The sequence below is a fragment of the Desmodus rotundus genome, chromosome 6, assembly GCF_022682495.2.
Source record: "Desmodus rotundus isolate HL8 chromosome 6, HLdesRot8A.1, whole genome shotgun sequence".
Taxonomy (NCBI): Eukaryota; Metazoa; Chordata; class Mammalia; order Chiroptera; family Phyllostomidae; genus Desmodus; species Desmodus rotundus.
In genome coordinates, this window is record NC_071392.1 from 5,941,192 (window position 1) to 5,959,098 (window position 17,907).

Consider the following 17,907-nt stretch of genomic DNA (forward strand, 5'->3'; position numbering starts at 1 on the left):
AGCAGGGGTTGGAGGGCACCGTGATCAGGTAAGCCCTGACTGAGCGTTGCCCCAGTGGGCTTGGAGTCACGGCATCCGTGGGACGGTTTTCTCCTTGTGCCGACAGCTGACATTTATCCTCCTGATATGCTGTTTGGAAATGATGGGGAACAGCCAGGATAGTATTGTTATCCAATTTTATAGACATGGCTTGGAGGAATGAAATGTCACGGGCCTTTGGAGAGTATATCTGAGCCGACCAGCTCCTCCAACTCTTGTCCCTTGCTGTGTCTTTCCTGGGGATCACGACACCTGTGTTCGTTACTTCCTCCTCTTCTTGGGTATCCTGGATGCCCTGGTTGGAGGCCAGACCCCTGTGTTGGGCCATGCTGCAGGGCACCAGGAGAGGGGGGCTTTGCAGTCCTGTATGCTGCTGGAAATACCCTGGGTTCTGATGGATGTGTCCGGGGTTGCCATAGCACCCAGGGATGCATCCACCTCCATGGAGGCTCCGTGAAGGAGACCTTCTGAGCCTGGCAAATCAGTGGGGCCTTCTCTCCGGGACAGCATGCCCATCCCCCAAGCTCATGATAATGAGGCATATAAGCTAGAATGCAGTTCATTAATCAGAAATGAGAATGTTGTTTGCCAAGGAGAATAGACACATCTCTTTTAGCTAATACTTTTTTCTTTGTGTATGTCATGATGAAAGTAAAAATATGGGACCATTTGGGGAAAAACCAACTGGGGTGAGGGAATACACTTAATAGAGTATATTTTCTAGCTAGCCATATCTTTTGCTACTTCCCCTGTCCCGCAGATTAATACCAACTCAGGGAGCCAGAGACTGGAGTCTTAAACCAGCTTTCTCCCTCAGGAGATGCTGAGGCTACTGATTCGGTTCTTTTTCTCCTTGCAGGCTATGGCCCCTTTTATGCTGACCCTTAATTTCAAGCAGTCTTAACCTCAGCATTTTTCACTTGGGGGGCTGGATAATTCTCTGTGGTGGGGGCCATCCTGGGCATTGTTAAGATGTTTATTAGCTTCTCTGGCCTCTAACTGCTAGATGCCAGGAATAGCACCCAGCTGTGATAACTAAGACGTCTGCAGACATGGCATTGTTCTGCAGGGGGTGGGGCAAAGCCTCTTCCCCAGGTGAGAACCGCTGCTTTGTTTGCCTGCTAATTAGACAGTCCTGTGTACTACCGTAAGAGTTATAACCAGTGTTCTGTTTACTGGTCATTCCTCGGACTCTTTTTTTTTTTTTTAATTTAAAATGAGAGAGAGAGAGAGAGAGAGAATTGTTGTTCCATTTACTGATGCATTTATTGGTTGATTTTTATATGTGCCCTGACCAGGGATTGAACCTGCAGCCTTGGCATATCGGGATGGCACTCTAACCCACTGAACTACCCGGTCAGGTCAGGGCCAGGCATTCCTTGGACTAGAACATGGTGTATTCTCAGATGGGTGGTCTCACCTCTCACGTGCAGTTCTTTCCTCTAGCAATCCCAGCGTCCTCCCTAGCTTCCTTCCCTCCTGTATCGCAGTTGTCTTCCTCACCCAAATTGGTTTCAAGTTCTTTTTTCATGTGTGTTTCTTCCTGGTATTCTATGACCGAAAAAGACTATATATACCTAGTGATTTTATGTCTCGGTTTCCTTACAAGGTCTTGAATTCCTGCCACTGCTTCCTGCAGTAACTATACGTTGTACATAATGGGAATAAGATAAACACCGCAAGGGAGGCAGGTGACCAAGCTCAATCTGGCTCGTTCAGAGGCCTCTGTCACAAGATTAAGGACACGTCTGCATGGGAATAAATTAACACGATGAAATGCTTCCTCCTCTGCTTGTCGAATGTACCTTGGCTAGTTGGATAGCAATGGGTATTGATATGCCATTTAGCATGACCGGAACATTGGGCCGGGGCAGGGGTGGGGGCGGGGGAAGCTTGACAGTTCTGTGTGGGAAGCCCTTCCCCACCCTGAACGCTAGATCTCTGTCCCAGTCGTGTTGCATTTGTTTTCTTATGTAATTATCTGTCCACCTTTTGTTTACCTGCACCGCGTGGCTGCTGTAGCCTGCAGAGCGGCATCTCGTGGCCTGAGCCAGGTAGAAATGTGGCTGGCTTGTGCACCAGCTGCGTGTCCCCGAGGAAGCAGCCTCCTGCAGTCACAGCCCTGTAGCCACCCTCCACCCTTCCTTCCGCCCTTTGTGACTTTTTTTTAGTTTGCAATCACACTTAGAGAGCCAGCAGTCTGTGCTGTGGGGTTCTGTGGCTGAGCGGGACTGGATGAGCTCTATTTTCCAGGCTGCTACACACAATTACCCTTAATTTTGAAGCATAATACAGTTCAAAATATTGTTTTCCTGTCTTTAGGCTTTTGAAACCAAATGCAGAGCCCCAGCTGGCTTAGCCTGTGGCCGTCTGAAGTCATGTGGCTTGAGAGGCAAGCTGGTGGAAGGGGCTTTGGTTAGATGGCATGTTTCTGGCCAAGTGCAGAGTGAACCCCAATGACGACATGCACTCAGGCTGGTTTGTACTTGACTCCTGCCCACCCCAACCCCACCCCTGCCCCACCCACCCTTGGAGAATTTTTATTGTGGACCCCATGCCCTCGTCCTCCACAGCAGGCCCCTCTGTGGGATGAGGCTGAGTTCTCCAACATCTAGGTTTGGGTGGGGGATGGGACTGGATCTCTCATATGCTAAATTGTGGGTGTGTGCTGTGTTTGTGTGTGAGTCACACGTGTGCACACACGCGCACACACCCATGCAGCTCTCCTAATAATGAAGGGCCTGTAGAAGCAAAGAAGCTATTGTATCAGCGTCCCAGCCCTGTGTTCTCCAGAGCTTGTTGCTTTCACAGCGAGTCAGCCGAAATCACATGAAACCACAACGCTTTATCAAGGAATGGAAATGTCTCCCTTGTCTTTAGACTTCCTCTGCTGCCAGCAAGTGCCTTCCACTCATCAGAACTATTTTCTCAACTACTGTCCGTTCATTAATTGAGAGTTTTGAAAACATTTGTCTGGATTTATGTGAGTAAAGCACATTAAAGCTTTATTTATTAATCGTATAGTGTAGTTTTAAAAAGATACTAGTTACACTTAAGCTTACACTTAGAAAGCATATAAATATTTTCAAATAGAAATATTACTGGGCTCATAGCACCCATTATAATACTTTTCATTCATTCATTCATTCATTCAGTAGCCGTTTTTATCACATATTATGTCTTGTAGGCAAGGCCCTTGCTAGACATCATAAGACCCTCTTCTGGGGGGCAGAGGGCTGTATGGGAGAGGGACTTGTCAATAGTCCAGAGGGAGTGATACATCTGTGTTTAGAGCATTTGCAGGTCACGGAGAAGGAAGTTCACGAGGAAGTGGCTTTGAGCAAGATCTCAAGCATGAAGCGTCAATACTGAGTATTGGAGGAAGGAACGTGGTGTCCCCAGGGAACGCAGCAGGCAGGGTCGTGGGGAGAACATCTAGAAGAGGCCTTGTGTCAACTCTTCCAGACTCCAGGCGTTTGGATTGAGAGGAAGGGAGAGCCAAAGAATTTTAGGCAAAAAAAAGAGAGACAGAATTGGAACTCAAAGGGTCGTATAACTCCCTAGGCAGCATGGAAGATGGGCTAGACCACACAGAGGAAGGAGGTGGCAAGGCAAGAGGGAAGCTATAAATGTTTCCTTCTGGGCTTCTGGAATAAACACACAATCTTGGTCAAGCGAATGAATAAATAAAGCAGCGTGCTTGCCCTGTAAATGCAACCTGAAGACAGGTCGCTCCCCCTCACCTGCCAGTCTGATTAGTGAGCCAGTCTCTTCCTTTAAAGAGACAACTTCCGGAGGCCCCGCCCCACCAGCTGGACTCAAGTTGGAGGGAAAGGATATCCACATTGAAGAAAAACATAAAAGATTTGTTGACTGATTGGATTTGGGGAAAAGGGAGCAGTAGGAGCCTTTGAGGCTTAAAGCTAAGTAAGGATGTATTTGTTGGTTGAGGGTTCGAGTGTCTTTTGACTCCGTGGGCCGGTGGACTTGGTGTAAAGTTTCTCAGCCTCAGATTTCACGTCTTTCAAAGGGAGGAGGTAATATGAGTCCCCACCTCTTGGAGTTGCCTCGGTCGTCAAATGTAATGGTCATTGCAAGCAGAGGACCCTGAAAGTATTGGGTTGAATTTGCTGTTATTGATGTTATTATTACTAAATCGGTAGTTCCTATTCAGGCCTTTTATTCAATTATCTTGCTAAAACCATTTAAAGACATGCATTTATTATTTCATCTTTAAGAAGCCTGGGTAATTCGTCCTTAAATCTTGACTAGATTGTTGGTCTGATTTGCGTATATTTTTCTTCAAGAATAAAGGAGAAGGAAACTGCTGAAATAAAGATCGGGGAAAATACCATTGATTGTGAATGAAAAGATCAGAAATAATGAATTATGGGAAAAACTTGGGGTCCTCAAATAAAAGCTGCTGTAAATAGAACTCTATCCCCCATTCATTCAGAATAAACCTGGGGTGCTCCTGTGTTATCGTTGTTATTGTATGTTGTGCAGAGAGAATGGAGGTTGTGAGTCGGGCTCTTTCCCTTTCCTTGACTCCCCCTCCTGGGGGCTGTTTGCACTTTTTCAGTGAGAAACCCCCAGTCTGCAGAGTAATCGTCGGGGAGCACTGGACAGGAATGTAACTCAGTTGAACTAGGCTTCATGTCATTATCCTGCCGGTTAAAGGAGCTCAGTGGTTCCAATGACACTTTGGAAATGTCCCTTTTTGGAACCATTTGGAACCTGCCAGTGAGTTAGGGCACAATTGAAATGCCGATTGTCAGGTGAGTGGTAGTGAAGTGTTCATTTTTCCTCTTTGAATCTGTGAACCAGTTTTAAAAATACTCTGGATAGAGAAATATAAAGCCAGGATGACTATAGTCCCAAGTGTACAGACCCAGCACAATAAATACATTGTCTCAGCATAATTAATGTATCATCTTTCACTCTCAAAAGTGTCCCAGGTTGGACACTTCATTTTATGGTCGTGTCAGTAGGAGCTGCCTGTTTCCATTTTTGCGCATGCCCTCCGGCGATTGCTAGTGCGTGGGGTGCCCTTCCCACTTGGTGCTCCTTCGGCAAGGCGGCTGCTCACCGATAGGCTCACCAGCTCATGAAACAGGAGCTCGTGGATCTGTCCCTGGGCAACAGCTTTTGTGGAGTGGGTCAAACAACAACAAAAAACCCCTCAATGTAGACACCAAGCTGCCATGAAGTGTAGGTGTGCAGGACACATGTGCCAAATAGAAACCACTTCTCCAGTCGCGTGCTCTGAGAGTGGCGTATTCCTCCCAACCCCATGCCTGCAGTCACGAGAGGCCCCTTCTCTGATCACGGTATGCAAATCTTATTTGGTTGTCTGAGGAATAACACACCACCTTCCGTGGAAAATAGAGTTTCCAGTCACTGTCTCTCCTCCCAGTAAGGTGATAAATGTGGATGGCTCGGCTGCTAGCTTGTCAGTTGCGTAGCCATGCTTCTTCTTTTTTATTTTAAGGAATCTTTTTTTTCTTTTTTATTTATTGACTTTAGAGAGAGAGAAAGGGAAAGTGTGAGAGACAGACAGAGGGACAGAGGGACAGACATCCGCTGCTTCCTGTACATACCCCAAATGGGGACTAAACCTGCAACCTAGGCATGTGCCCTGCCTGGGAATCGAACCTGTCACCTTTCAATTTAAGGGACGATGCTCCAACCAACAGAGCCACACTGGCCAGGGTGCCATGTCTCTTTATTACGCATTAGGATTGGTGGGTAACTTTAAATAGGATCCTATGTTAAATAAGCATTTAGAGACCCATACAAAGATCTATAGAGGAAACTACAGATTTACATTACATCACTGGGAAATTACACTCACGCCAAAAAAATACGTCAGCTTCCCAGTGACGAACATACAGATTCACCTCGGACCCATTTCCCAGATGGAGACGTTCACATGTCAGAGAGGCAGGTGCCCAACACCACGAACATCTAGTCGGAACCCTCGCTTCTCCCGCTCACCAGATGTCTCACTCACCTGCTGCCGAGCCTCCCTCGCTCGCTCTGTCAGTTCATTTTCGCCTCAGTTGAACCTGCCACCTTGGAACGTTCTGCTGAGTGGTTGTGCTTCCTGGTGAAGGATTGAGAACCGTTTACTGGGAGAGCTCAGTCAGGGCAGCAAACCAGCTGGGACCCGAGCCAGGGCATCTGCCAGCAAGGTGTGGCGGGCAGCGAGGGGTGGGGGTGGGGATGGTGCGTTCATTTATAACCCCCCCCACCTCCAATGTCATCTCACTGTAGTCCAGATTGTGCGGTAATTATTGCTGACTCGGGTAGGGCTGTTTGAAACCTTTGCAGATACGCTAATACTTCTAGCTTACGAATGCACCCCATAAAACAGTCTGAGAATTGACACCTGGAGCTGAGAGCGCTAAGACCCATGAAGGTGTGAGAAAAGGGAAGTAGCCATTGTGAAAATCTCTAGGCAGTTTTTATTTCAACACCTATCTTTCAGATATTGAACAGGCTTGAGGGCGATTTTTCATAACAAGATCAGTGCAAGGCCCAGAGAAATGGCATAATAGCAGTTTTAATGTTGAATTTCATCCTTCTTTCAAAATCCGGGAATTGCGTTATGAAGAGTTGAGCTCATGCGTTGGAAGCGTTGAGCGCAGAAGAATGTGTCTCGTGTGCAGGTGAAGGAAAACCTGACGAAACTGGAGTCTTCAGGGTGTTGGACAGGCGCTGGGCCTCTGACTTTTAGGAGGGGGTCAGAGTGCATTTGAAATTCTTGATGGCTACTGCGGGCCTGAATTTGCCTCCAGTGTTTGCCCCTCCCCCCAAGGAGATGCTCATTGATTTGAGAAAGAGAGAGAAAACATCGATGTGACAGAGAAGCATCGATCAAACCCGCAACCTTTTGGCATTCAGGGCAATGCTCCAACCAACCTGAGCCACCTGGCCAGGGCTCTAGGGTTTGCTTTTGAAATACTCTTTCATTCATTTGTTCCCCCACAAAGTTTCATTGAGCATCTGCTAGGTACAGCGGGGGGTATGCTAGGTGATAATACGCAATAGTGAGTCTCCTTCCTAGAAAACAAAGGAGGCCTGTTACTGATTCCATGGGCTGCTGAGCCACTGGTGGAGGACATGTGCCTGGATCAAAAGGTCACACAAATAAACATGGCATTTAAACCGTGCTCAGGGCTGTGGGGAAGGACAAGGACGGATGCCAGGAGAGCCTACGGCAGGGGTTCCACGTGTTCAGGGAGGTTAGGGAAGAGGGAGAATGGATTTTACAGTAGAAGGAGGAGTCACCTGTGGGTGACTAGCGTAGGTGAAGGTCACGTGAAGGGCAGACTTGGGTGTTGAAGGGACTGAAGACCAGAGTTCCCCGGGCAGCAAGCACTCAGGCCTGGACGGGCCTGGGAAGACTCATGGGCCTGGGCCTTGTGTGGAAGCACCATGGTTCACCACTGAAGTGTTTTACCCCAGGGAGTGATGTGATCAGATTTACATGCTGCCAAGACCTCCCTGGCTCCAGTGTGTACATTTTACATCATTTCAAATTGGTTACAACGTGCCTCCGCTATTACTACTTTTAGAATCTAACAATTTCTAAATGAATCAGATAGTGTCTACTTCAGATTTTGAAGAGCAATTGAACTGAGTGACTTAGCATGGGTATTGCGAGCATTTAAGAATGATAAAGTACCTAGTTCTATGATCCTTAGACTTCAAAATGCCTCAAAACCTCCGGGGACCCAGGAACTGCATTCTAACGTCTCCAGGTGATTTGGATGCAAGTGAGTCCGACTCCACTTTGAAAAGCATCGTCCTGGAAAGCGCGAAGGAGAGAGAAGGAGAGGGCTGCACAGCTCAAGGTGAACAGAAGAGGATGGCACCTATTTAGAGCCCAGGTTTGAACTTGGACCTCATCTCCCGATACTGGAGGGCTTTTCTGCCCGTGCACTTGAAATGAATGCTAAATCCTATGAGTTTCTTCTAATTTATTTCCTGATCCTGTCATACGCAGCTGCTTTCTCAGATCCGTGGCTTGCTCCCTCTGTGTCTCTGCCATTTTACTTTTTATTTTGTCTCCATTTAATGAGAATCCTCCTGAGTGAGTTTATGAGGCTGGGAGGTGGTGGGGAGGCTGGACTGACGAGGCATTTGCTGACTTGGCCCCGGATCAGGACCCGGAGTGGCTGCTCAGGGGACAGGCCAGTCCATGGTCGCCACAATAGGGGATGGTTTCGAGGGTCATGAAGGGCCAGGGACACCAGGAGGATTCTTTTTGAGGTATCTCCTTTAGCTCCCCCATTCTCTGGTGCCCTCTTAAAATTCTGCTCAGCCACTCACTGGGAGAGAGAGCGGAACTGGGCTCACGGCTCTTCCCCCGGGAGTATAAGAGCCCAGAATTCCTGTCAGGTGAAATTTAGGTTGAAATGCATATTATGGGCAAAGTCAGAGCCGAAAAGATGTCACAGAGAAGGCTTTAGACTGTTGGGTGGGTGACATGACACATTTTTCCAGCCAGCTTGACATACCTCAGCAGTCACTTCCCCTGGGAGCCTCCCTTGATTGCCCGGGACCCCCGTCCCGGACACATGGAGAACCTCTGGACTGGCAGAAGCATGCTGCCTGTACTTCGTTTCATGAGTTTTTTCCTGGACGAGACTGGGGGCCCTGGGGGCAGATATTCCCACTGCTGAGCCCAGAACAGACTCTCCATTCCTGTTTGCAGGACGAGGCTCTGTTCTATGTGTATGTGAGCGCTGGTCATTCTACAGTCCTCTGAAATGGCTCCTTCATCCCTGAGCAAGGGCCCAGGGACACGTGGCTCAGGGATGCCTGGAACCCTCCCTGGTCTCTGTTTTGCTGAAGACGGTCATGCCTGAGGTCACTGTGACTGAGTTGCGGGCCAGACCCAGTCTCAGATGTGGGGAGGCCAAGGCCACTGGCTTTGCGATGCTCTCATCCTGTGGTGGCTGTGGGTACCGCTTCCCTGTCATTCCGCTGTGCCCAAATCTTCCCTGGATGTAATGAACTTTCCAGAGGAGGAAACCAGCATTTTGTCATCGCATGGCTATCTGCAGAAGTATTTATTCCTCGTGGGCCTACTTAAAATTCTCTCCCAGTCCCCCCAAAGCCAAGAGGGCATAGATGTTAGAAGACTGCAGCGTGGAAGAGCGGAGAAAACATTTCTTGGCACGAACCCTGAAACTTCTCTCCCCTTGGGGCCTCATCCATGGGTCCACCAGTGTCGACTCTGGACAGTGTGTTTCTCTCCTCCTTCCCCGCCAGTGCCTGTGGGCAACCAGGCATCTGAGACACACACTGGGGGCTGGGATCCTCACCACATGTGTGGTTACCCACAGCTCGTGTATTATATTCTGAGAGCACCGTGGCCTTGATAATTGATGTTTCTGGGCTCTAATTGCACATTACTTTTCTAGCAGCTATCAAGGGTTGCAGCTAGCAATTGAAACTTGATAGGTGTCCTGGCTCTTTATTGTCGGAACAATTTATCCTGATGCTCAAGGGCTGAGCTGAGCTCATTTCTTTTAGGCCGAAGACACACAGGCAGTAACCCCCAAACCTCAGCGTGCCGAGTCCGCCCTGGAGGTGGAGCACGTTCGGACCTCTGGAACCACGTCCTCAGACCTTCCGCGGCCCCTTTCTCCCTCTGTAAAATAACCGAATCGTGGCTTGTCTTCCCCCGTGTGGGGATTCTGCTGGTTTCTCAGTATGTCTATCCCAAGGGTGCGTTCTGGGGCTGGGGCTGTGCGTTCTGAAGCAACCGCACATGGGTTAGGGACACGCTGGATGGACCAGAGCTGACACTCCGTCAATCACCTGAATTGCAGGAGCACCTACTCTGTGTGGCAAGCTACTGGGGACATCTTGGGCTTCCTGGAATTAGTATCACTTCACAGCCCGTGTTGACTAGTCTCTAAAGAGTCTAATTTTTCCTTTGCCTCAGTGGACGGTCCCCCTGCAGGTCCTGGTTGGGAGAAGGGTCAACGGTATGAATTTTTGGCAGTGTACCAGGGTCCTTCCAGGGGATGCAGGCTTCCCCTCACTTAAGGGGTTCTGGGTCCATAAGCTGGTTCAAGTCTGGGAATTGATGGAAGGGTTGTGACTCTGTTTTTATGGTTCAGGTTGCACTTTTGCTCATTTGGCCTAGAACTTTTCTGCGTCTACAGATGAAGGCAGAACTTAGTAGTCCTCCTGCCCATTTTCTTTCTGGGCACACGGTGATTAGCCGACGTTAGGTCTGTGTGAATCTGACTCTTCTGATTTCTGCCTGGACTCTGCTGTTGGCCTGGTAACCAGGCCGCATGGAAAGGGCTTCAGTAGGGCCCTGGGCCTGGCTGGAGGCCTGGCCCCACTCGCTCCCTTAGACCCCTCTCTGAGCTGCCTTGGGGGGCAGTGACGGAGTCAGGATCTCCATGGATCTGATCGAGGCTGAAATTACTCATCACCTACTTGCCGTGGGCAAAACCATGAAGTTCTCATATGAGAGGAAGCTTCTGCTTCCTCTCATATAAATGGACGTGGTGCCGTGTGTCGTTACAACAGGATGGACAGCTCCGTTCTTTGGATGCAGCAGGTGTGCTGGATATCTGCCTTTGAACTTGTCCCCCAGAATCGTGTGTTCAAGGCCGTTGTTGGTTGGTTGGAAGGGATGCAATTAGAAGTCACAGGATGCACCGTTCTTGGCAGCTCCCTGCACCCTGCAGGGTTGCTGAGCGCTCTGAAGCACGACATGCTCTCGTTCAGGTTTGTAAGAAGAAAAAAGATGCCATTTCATTGGAATAGGTTATTTCTACAAAAAAACGTCATGACGTTTTCTGTTCTTTGCATTATGGCTTAAATGTCAAGTTCAGCCTTTCTCTAGTCCTAGAGTTTGGTTCCCGGGTCCTGTTTTTCTCTCTTTGGAGGAAGTAAGGTGTGTCTGGGACAGGTGACCTTTCTTAGTCCTTTCCTGATGCTGCGGAGTGTCCTGTTTGTGGGTCCTGGCTGTAGATTTCATTTGTTAACCGAGTCTTCAAACCCTCAATGGACAACGGTGATACAAGGGAGTGACTTCGCTCCCTCTGGGGGTGGGGAGGCGTTGGGGAGAGGCCGCCGTGGACACACCTGTCATTCACTGTGGCTGACCTGCCCACGTAGGTACCAGTCACCGTGGCTCTTGGTCAATGTCGTGCTTCCTGGAAGATGTCGATCCTGTGAGCTCTGCAGGCCCTGGTGGTCTGGGCATGGGACTCAGGAATTGAGAGGCCACTGTCTTAGTCCCGGGGCTGACACTGACTGTCATCCCTGCTGCGCTCAGTGGCCTTGGCTTTCTCAGCTGTAGCATGTGGAGGGAGGGCACTGGACGTGATGGATGGAGCCCAACTCAAAGTCCACAGACCAGTCAGTTGCTTCAGAATCAACATTTCACTCACTAAAAAAGTGAGAATCTGGTCCTGCCTGGTGTGCCTTGGTGGACTGAGTGCCGGCCTGCGAACCCAAGGGTCTCTGGTTCGATTCCCAGTTGAGGGCTCATGCCTGGGTTGTGGGCCAGCTCCCTGGTTAGGGGTGTGCGAGAGGTGACCCAGCACCAGAAATGCTGGTTCTGTGTTTATGCAATGCCTCCCTGCCTTAGCTGATTGTGAGATGCAGCCCCCTTTTGGGAGGCCCTGGCTGACTTCTCAGTTCCTCTCCTTCCCTACGTCTCTGCTCCTCATCCTTTACAACCAAATGCCCTCTTAAATGTCTCCTTCAGGAAGCCTTCTTGATTTCTGAGTGATCGCCCCTCGAGAGAATTTGTTCATGCCTCTGTGCAAAAATGCAAAAACAGAGACAGAGCTCGTCCATTGCGCCCATTTCCTTTGCTGTTGTCTCCTGCACGGGCCCAGGAGCTCTGGAAGCCAGTCATGGTGCCACCTCTCTCTCGGGCTCCCCTGTGCCGGCCCAGTGCCTGGCACATGGAAGGTGGCCGAAGGGGGTTTGTAAAGATGTGGCAAGACGGAGAGTGTGCTGCTGAACCTGGAGATCAGCCCTTCTCTCTGACTTGGCACTTCCAGGAAAGATTTAAGAGATGTTTCAAATCAATCACTCCAATGTATCGGAGATTGCCCATTGAGTTATTTAATCGACAGGGGCCCCTTTCCCTACATATCCGACTGTTACAGAGCTCACTTTATTCCATCTTTTGACCTTGAGATCCCCGCACCCCACTGGGGTGCCTGTGGAATCACTGAGAAGGGGGGAGAGGAAGATGAGTTGGAACCCAACAGTTTAAACTTAGGTGTTTTGCAAATATAAGTACTTCTGAAATATTATTTGGCAGTCTGCTCTCTATACCTCCTCCCTTCCCCTGTTGAAAGAGACAACCAGCAATCCGCGTGCCCACATCCTCCCTTGGATGGAGCGGAATCGCAGCGAGAAAAGGAGAGTTGATTTCCTGGTTGCACGCCCACTCGCCGAGTTCTGGGCACCATCCCACACCGTTTGCATCACTGAGGCGCTTACTCAGGCTGCCAGGGGTGCATCTTAGATTTAGACACATTTGGGTGAAGATGAAAGAAGACTGAGGGCAGAGGGTCACTCTTTGCCCTTAAGAGCTGCGTGAGCACTACCCAGCACCCTGTTTCCCTTCTGCTTCTGGGTTCAGCACAGAACATTCATGAAACATAAAAAGCTCATCCTCTGGGCAGAGATTAATTTGTGTATTTCTCTCCTTTCATCTGTTGGGTCTTTGAATTTTCGGAAGCATAAAGGCTGAAGAATATTTCCTGGGGGTCTCTCCTGGGGGCCTTCTCATTTCATTGTTTTCATTTTGGGGTACACACTGACTTGAAAAAAGATCCAGTGTTTTGAAAAGAAATGTCACCGCAAGATACTGATTCCTGATTGTTGTTTGGGTGGTGCGGCTGAGACAGGGCTCCAAGCATAGATGCTGTTGTTCCCTGGTTCTGCCCAATCCCCGTCCAGAGTCGAATGCTCCGGCTAAGGAGCAACATAACTAGATTCATTAGCCTAGTGCCGAAAGCTCCTCTGAAGAGTTATTTTTGTATTCATGCAATTTTAATATTTGGGGACAGGCTGTACCACTTTCCAGGTGCCAAAAGTGATCACTCAGTTTTTTTTTTTTTATTAGGTGCTATTTTCGCTTCAAAAATATTTTATTTTTTTTGGACTGCTTTATGCCTTTGACCCAGTTCTCCTGCCTGGGAGGAGTGTCCTAAGAAGGTGAGGTTTATGATGTGCATAATACCTGGAATATTAATTCCTTCAGAATGAAATCACTGACCACCTCCTCCTCCTCCAACACACACACATGTGTGCACACCCATGTACACACCCATGTACACACACGTGTGCACACACTCTCCTCCCCAAACATGCATGCTTTGTGTGAATAACGCATCTTTGCAGGACTCTGGGGAGAACTCCCCTTTGGGGAAAATCCTCAAAAAGGGGATTTTCCTCCCCTTTTTTGGCAGAAGAAAGACCCTGCAGAGGCCTTGGGGGACGCAGCAGGCGTGACCAAGGCCTCCGGACTGGCGGAGCCAGGCAGCGCTATCTTTTCTACCCCCGGGCTGCTGTGCCCAGGGTGGGTGTGCCCCACAGGAGGGACCCCAGGCCCTGCGAGGACGAGAGCGTGTGCGTTCCCCAAAGTGAGCTGTCAGCAGCTGTCTCCTCGCACTGTAATTTGCTGCAGCCTGGAAATGCATAAGTGACAGCCAGGGAAAGGGCTTTAGAATAATTGCAGCTAAAGGTAAAAACATTGCAGCAAAGATATTACAGCCTACCGCTCATACTTGTTTCTGTTCCGGAAAAGGCTGGATGTTTGGGGGCCATAAAATAAATGTTCACGAAAAAAATGTCCTTGGTCATTTTGTTTATGATCAGTCCACCACGTTCTTTATGGGGTTTTGTTTTTTTTTTTGCCATCTCATAGTGGCTTTGGTTTTGCTGAGGTGACATTGGAGTGAGCTGTGACACATTTTCAGCGAGGTGACGGGGGGTTATTTCACCTGAGGGGTGCAGTGCTTCCCCTTGTGCGTTACCTGGGCGTGGGGGTGGTGCAGGCGCCCTGTTTGTGCTCGGCTGGGCGCCATCAAGCCTGGTAGGTGATTTTTGTGAGTTTCAGAATTTGAAGAAATCTCAGCCCGAAACATATCTTGAAAAATGTCTCACCGTCTCAGCTAAGGTAGCTCAGCCTAGAGATGTCTTTTTTCCCCTTGTCGGTTGCACAGCAGAGTAGTTGCCCATTTTGGCAAACTGTTTTGTTCCAAATAAGTCCGCACGATAAGATGCTTGACAGAGAAAAAGATGCGAAGTATCTGCACTCAGGAGACAATTCTAAATACCACTCTTGCCTGGAAAGTCGCAGCGTCCATCCCGCGCCCTTTGTCCTCCCTGGTTTCTAGCTGACAAAGGGTTCGAATCTAGTTTCTAAAACAGACCCCTTTGATGGCTGGAACCAGGATGCTTCCTGGAGAGGATCAGGTGGGCACTGGCAAAGGTGAGCTTGTGACTTTTTTCTGGAGAGAAGATGAAGAAGCTCTGACGGAAAGGGCCTTGGGGATCTCAAGTTCGTGTTCCCCAGCGTGTGCTGCTGCAGGTGGGTCAGGTATGAATGCTGGCTTTTAAAATACATTGAAATAATTATTTATCCTGGTTAGTGGGTCTTAGAAAAAGTATAACAAGCACATCAGACCTGTGGCTTTACAGAGTTTCTTGCTTAGGATGAGATTAAGGTGAACGGTCTTAAGAGAAATAATATTTAGTGTAATAAGGCTGGAGAATGAAGAACCCGCATGTTGTCTGTGACGGAGCTTGAGAGGCACCAACTTGCCAAAGTCGTCTTGTCTCGGTGCTGACCTTGAGTCTGGAATCCAAAAACGTGTGTCCCACTTGTGAATGACGACAAGGACAGCTGGCCTTTTTTGAGTGTTTACTATGTGATGTAAACTGACTTACATTGTTAATCACATTTAATTCTCACTCGAGTCCTTTGAGTTAACTGCTGTTAATATTCTTATTTTATAGATGAGTAAACTGAGTTTAGAGAGCGTGAGTAACTTGTCCAAGGTCACAGAGCCGGAAAGAGACAGAGCTGAAGGGAAGGAAAGAAGGGTCACACAGGACTTCTCTTTGGCCCGTAACAATAGTTAACATCAAAGACGATCTTGAGGAAGGATCCTTTCGTTAGGAGATAAAGGCCTGAGGAGCAAATATTTATCAAGAGTTTAAGTGTGCCAAACTGTTAGGTACCAGGGACCAGGAGATGGGCCTGGAGACTCGTGAATTCAGGGTTTTGTAGCCTTATTGGAGTGGGGAACTTGTTGGACTTTCCTGGGGAAATTCTCTCTGTACATTAGCATGTCAAATGCTGAGAAGCCTGCAGTCAGAAATCTGTCTTTTTTCATTTTCCCGTAATATTGATGACTTTCAAACCCAGTTAACCACAGGTTCCCATTTTCTCCAGTAACACCTGGTTCCTTTTGCAGAGCCCACATTCTCCGGGGCACCCATTTGGGACTCAGCCTAGTTCTTTCCACTCACTTTTCACCTGAGTCACCTGAGGCCCATGATGACTTGACTGAAGTCAAAACTAGTTGTTGGCAGACTTTTTGTTATTGATTCATTAATTTGACAGATATAAATCCCGCATGTCCCTGGGGCCAGGCATTCTAGGAACTGGGGCAGAGCCGGGGACAGATGGACAAGACCCAGATATCAGAAGACACGTCAGTAATTCTAGGTGAGGTAAACCTGTGGGCATGAGAAATTCTTACTTTTTCTGCATCTTGTCCTGACAGCAGACATGCCTTTTTCATCTCTGGTTTCTCAGTTTCTAACATGGGGCAGGAATGCATCTTTAATAAATATTTGTTGAGGGAATGAATGAGTTGTTGATGACTGGTGGGGGGTGTTTCCTATTTTGTGACAGAATGGCCAACTTAAAAAAAATTGCTATTAGTGTTGGTGTGTATTTAGTGTGTCATGCGTACCAACAGCTAAAACCTCATGGTCTGGCCCGTCCCCAGATGGAAGGAAGTAGGTGTCTTGGTCAGCTCTGTTAGGAAGCCCAGTTCGGACTTCCTGAGACAGTCATTAGAGGAGAGTTTACTTATGAAAGAAGTCGTATTTGAAAATCGTCTCTATCGGGTTAGCATTGCTAAATTGTTTCATTGGCCAGAATTTTCAGATCACATCTGTTGTTTGATTCCTGGGCTTTGGCCATGTTGCTCACGTGCCAGAATCTCTGAGGCTCTACCCAAATTCCACGATGCACAGATCCCCGAGGAGTACGAGGTTTGTTCGCATGTAACAGAGGTGAGACCCAGACTCTTAATGGTTGGCCAGTCCTTCAAGGCTTGAATTAGGGGGAACTTCCTGCGGACACTGGGCAATCTGTTCTTCTGGTGTTTCTCTGAACTCTGTAGCACGCTGTGGCCTTCTGAGTCTCTGCCCATGAATACTGAACAGGACTAAGGGGAAGGATGTATGGCTTGCTTCCCTTGTACTGTACACCTCAAGCATACAGAAAAAATGGCTGATACTCATACAGGATGAGGGACCTGTGAACCCTCTGGACCAGAGGTTCTGAGCTGCCCAAGCAGAACACTGGTGTTCCCTCTGAACACTGGAGGAAAGCTAATGAGAGTCAACGAAGCACGTGGCTTTTGCGCACGCCTGTCTCCTTCTCCAAGGAACCTGTGACTGAGGAAGACCATTCTGTGATGGAGGAGATGAAGGTCTCATGCTGGACTGTTCGTGGCTCGTTCCAGCCTGCTTTGTTGTCCTGGGAAGGGGGGACGTGCCAGCCTGGGCCCTGCTCTGTGTTCCCCAGGGGACTGACTCCTGCTTCCAAGGGGCCCCCACCAGGAGGTGCACAGATTACCCCCCTCAGGCAGCACGCACCCAGCACTTGGTCCCTGGCACAACATTTCCTTTAGGAAAAGGGTACCCTCAACTTTAGGGACTGGAAATGCCGTCTCTCCAGGAGAGGGCTCTTTTATAGTTTAAAACAAAAGGGAAGTACATCTGACAATAGTCCTATTGATGCCCGTGTCTCGGAAATCTAGGTTTCCCCAAGAGAGCATTTCCCTCAGAAGCAGTTGTTTATTTCCTTTTGCATGGCTGTATGGGTTATGGCAAAATCAGACATTTCTAGGGAAAAGAGGAAAAAAATACTTATATAAAAAGGTTAGGAATTGGGATCGATGTTTCAGAAGTAAAATAAAGTGGAAAGCTGCAAGTTTCATTTAGCCATAGAAAGGCAAGCAGAGCTGTTAGAGGTTGGGTAAAGAGACCCGGGCTTCACTGTATCTGTAGGAGTTCACTGTGGGCTGCAAGAGCATGGTCTGACTACAAAGAGTAGGGAAATGGTGGCCTGTGCTATTGAAGGGAAGTGGTGGACTTTTCTCTCTTTCGTATTTTTAGGAAATAATCTATAATGTGGCAGACATTAGTGCAGGGCAAAGAGCATGATACCTGGAGTCTGAAAGAGCCAGGCCTGAGTCCTGCCTTCTCCACGAATCACAATAGACATGAGAGTCTACGCAAGTTATGGGATCCTTTCAATCCTGGTTTCCTCATCAGTCACACCTCTAGAGGATGCTCTGCCGTGCTTAACAGGCCTGGCACGCAGGGAGTGCCCAGTAAATGACAGCTTTTATTATGAACTGTAAATAGAAAAGTATCGAAGCGGTGGCCCCCATGTCCGGAGAAGAGCTTCCAAATACCCCTTTCATACCCGGGGACTCGATTTAGTGAGGCGTCACGCTGGTCTGATTTTGTTTTTTATTATTTCCAAAGAAATCTTACACTGCATCATCATTAGAATGCATTTTGGAGTTTTTCCAATCACTTAACTAATTCTAAAAC

At 48.4% G+C, this 17,907-nt stretch overlaps 1 protein-coding gene across 3 annotated transcripts in view; it reads left to right on the forward strand.

Moving 5' to 3' along the window:
- Positions 1-17,907, forward strand: part of ELMO1 (engulfment and cell motility 1) — a 468,564-nt gene that overhangs the window by 5,374 nt on the left and 445,283 nt on the right. The window contains exon 2 of one of the 3 annotated variants that reach the window (XM_053925918.2): positions 7,806-7,934. The exons of the other annotated variants lie outside the window; for them this stretch is intronic. The gene's annotated coding sequence lies outside the window, so the exon portion shown is untranslated. The remainder of the gene's footprint in view (positions 1-7,805; positions 7,935-17,907) is intronic. 3 annotated transcript variants of the gene reach the window in all.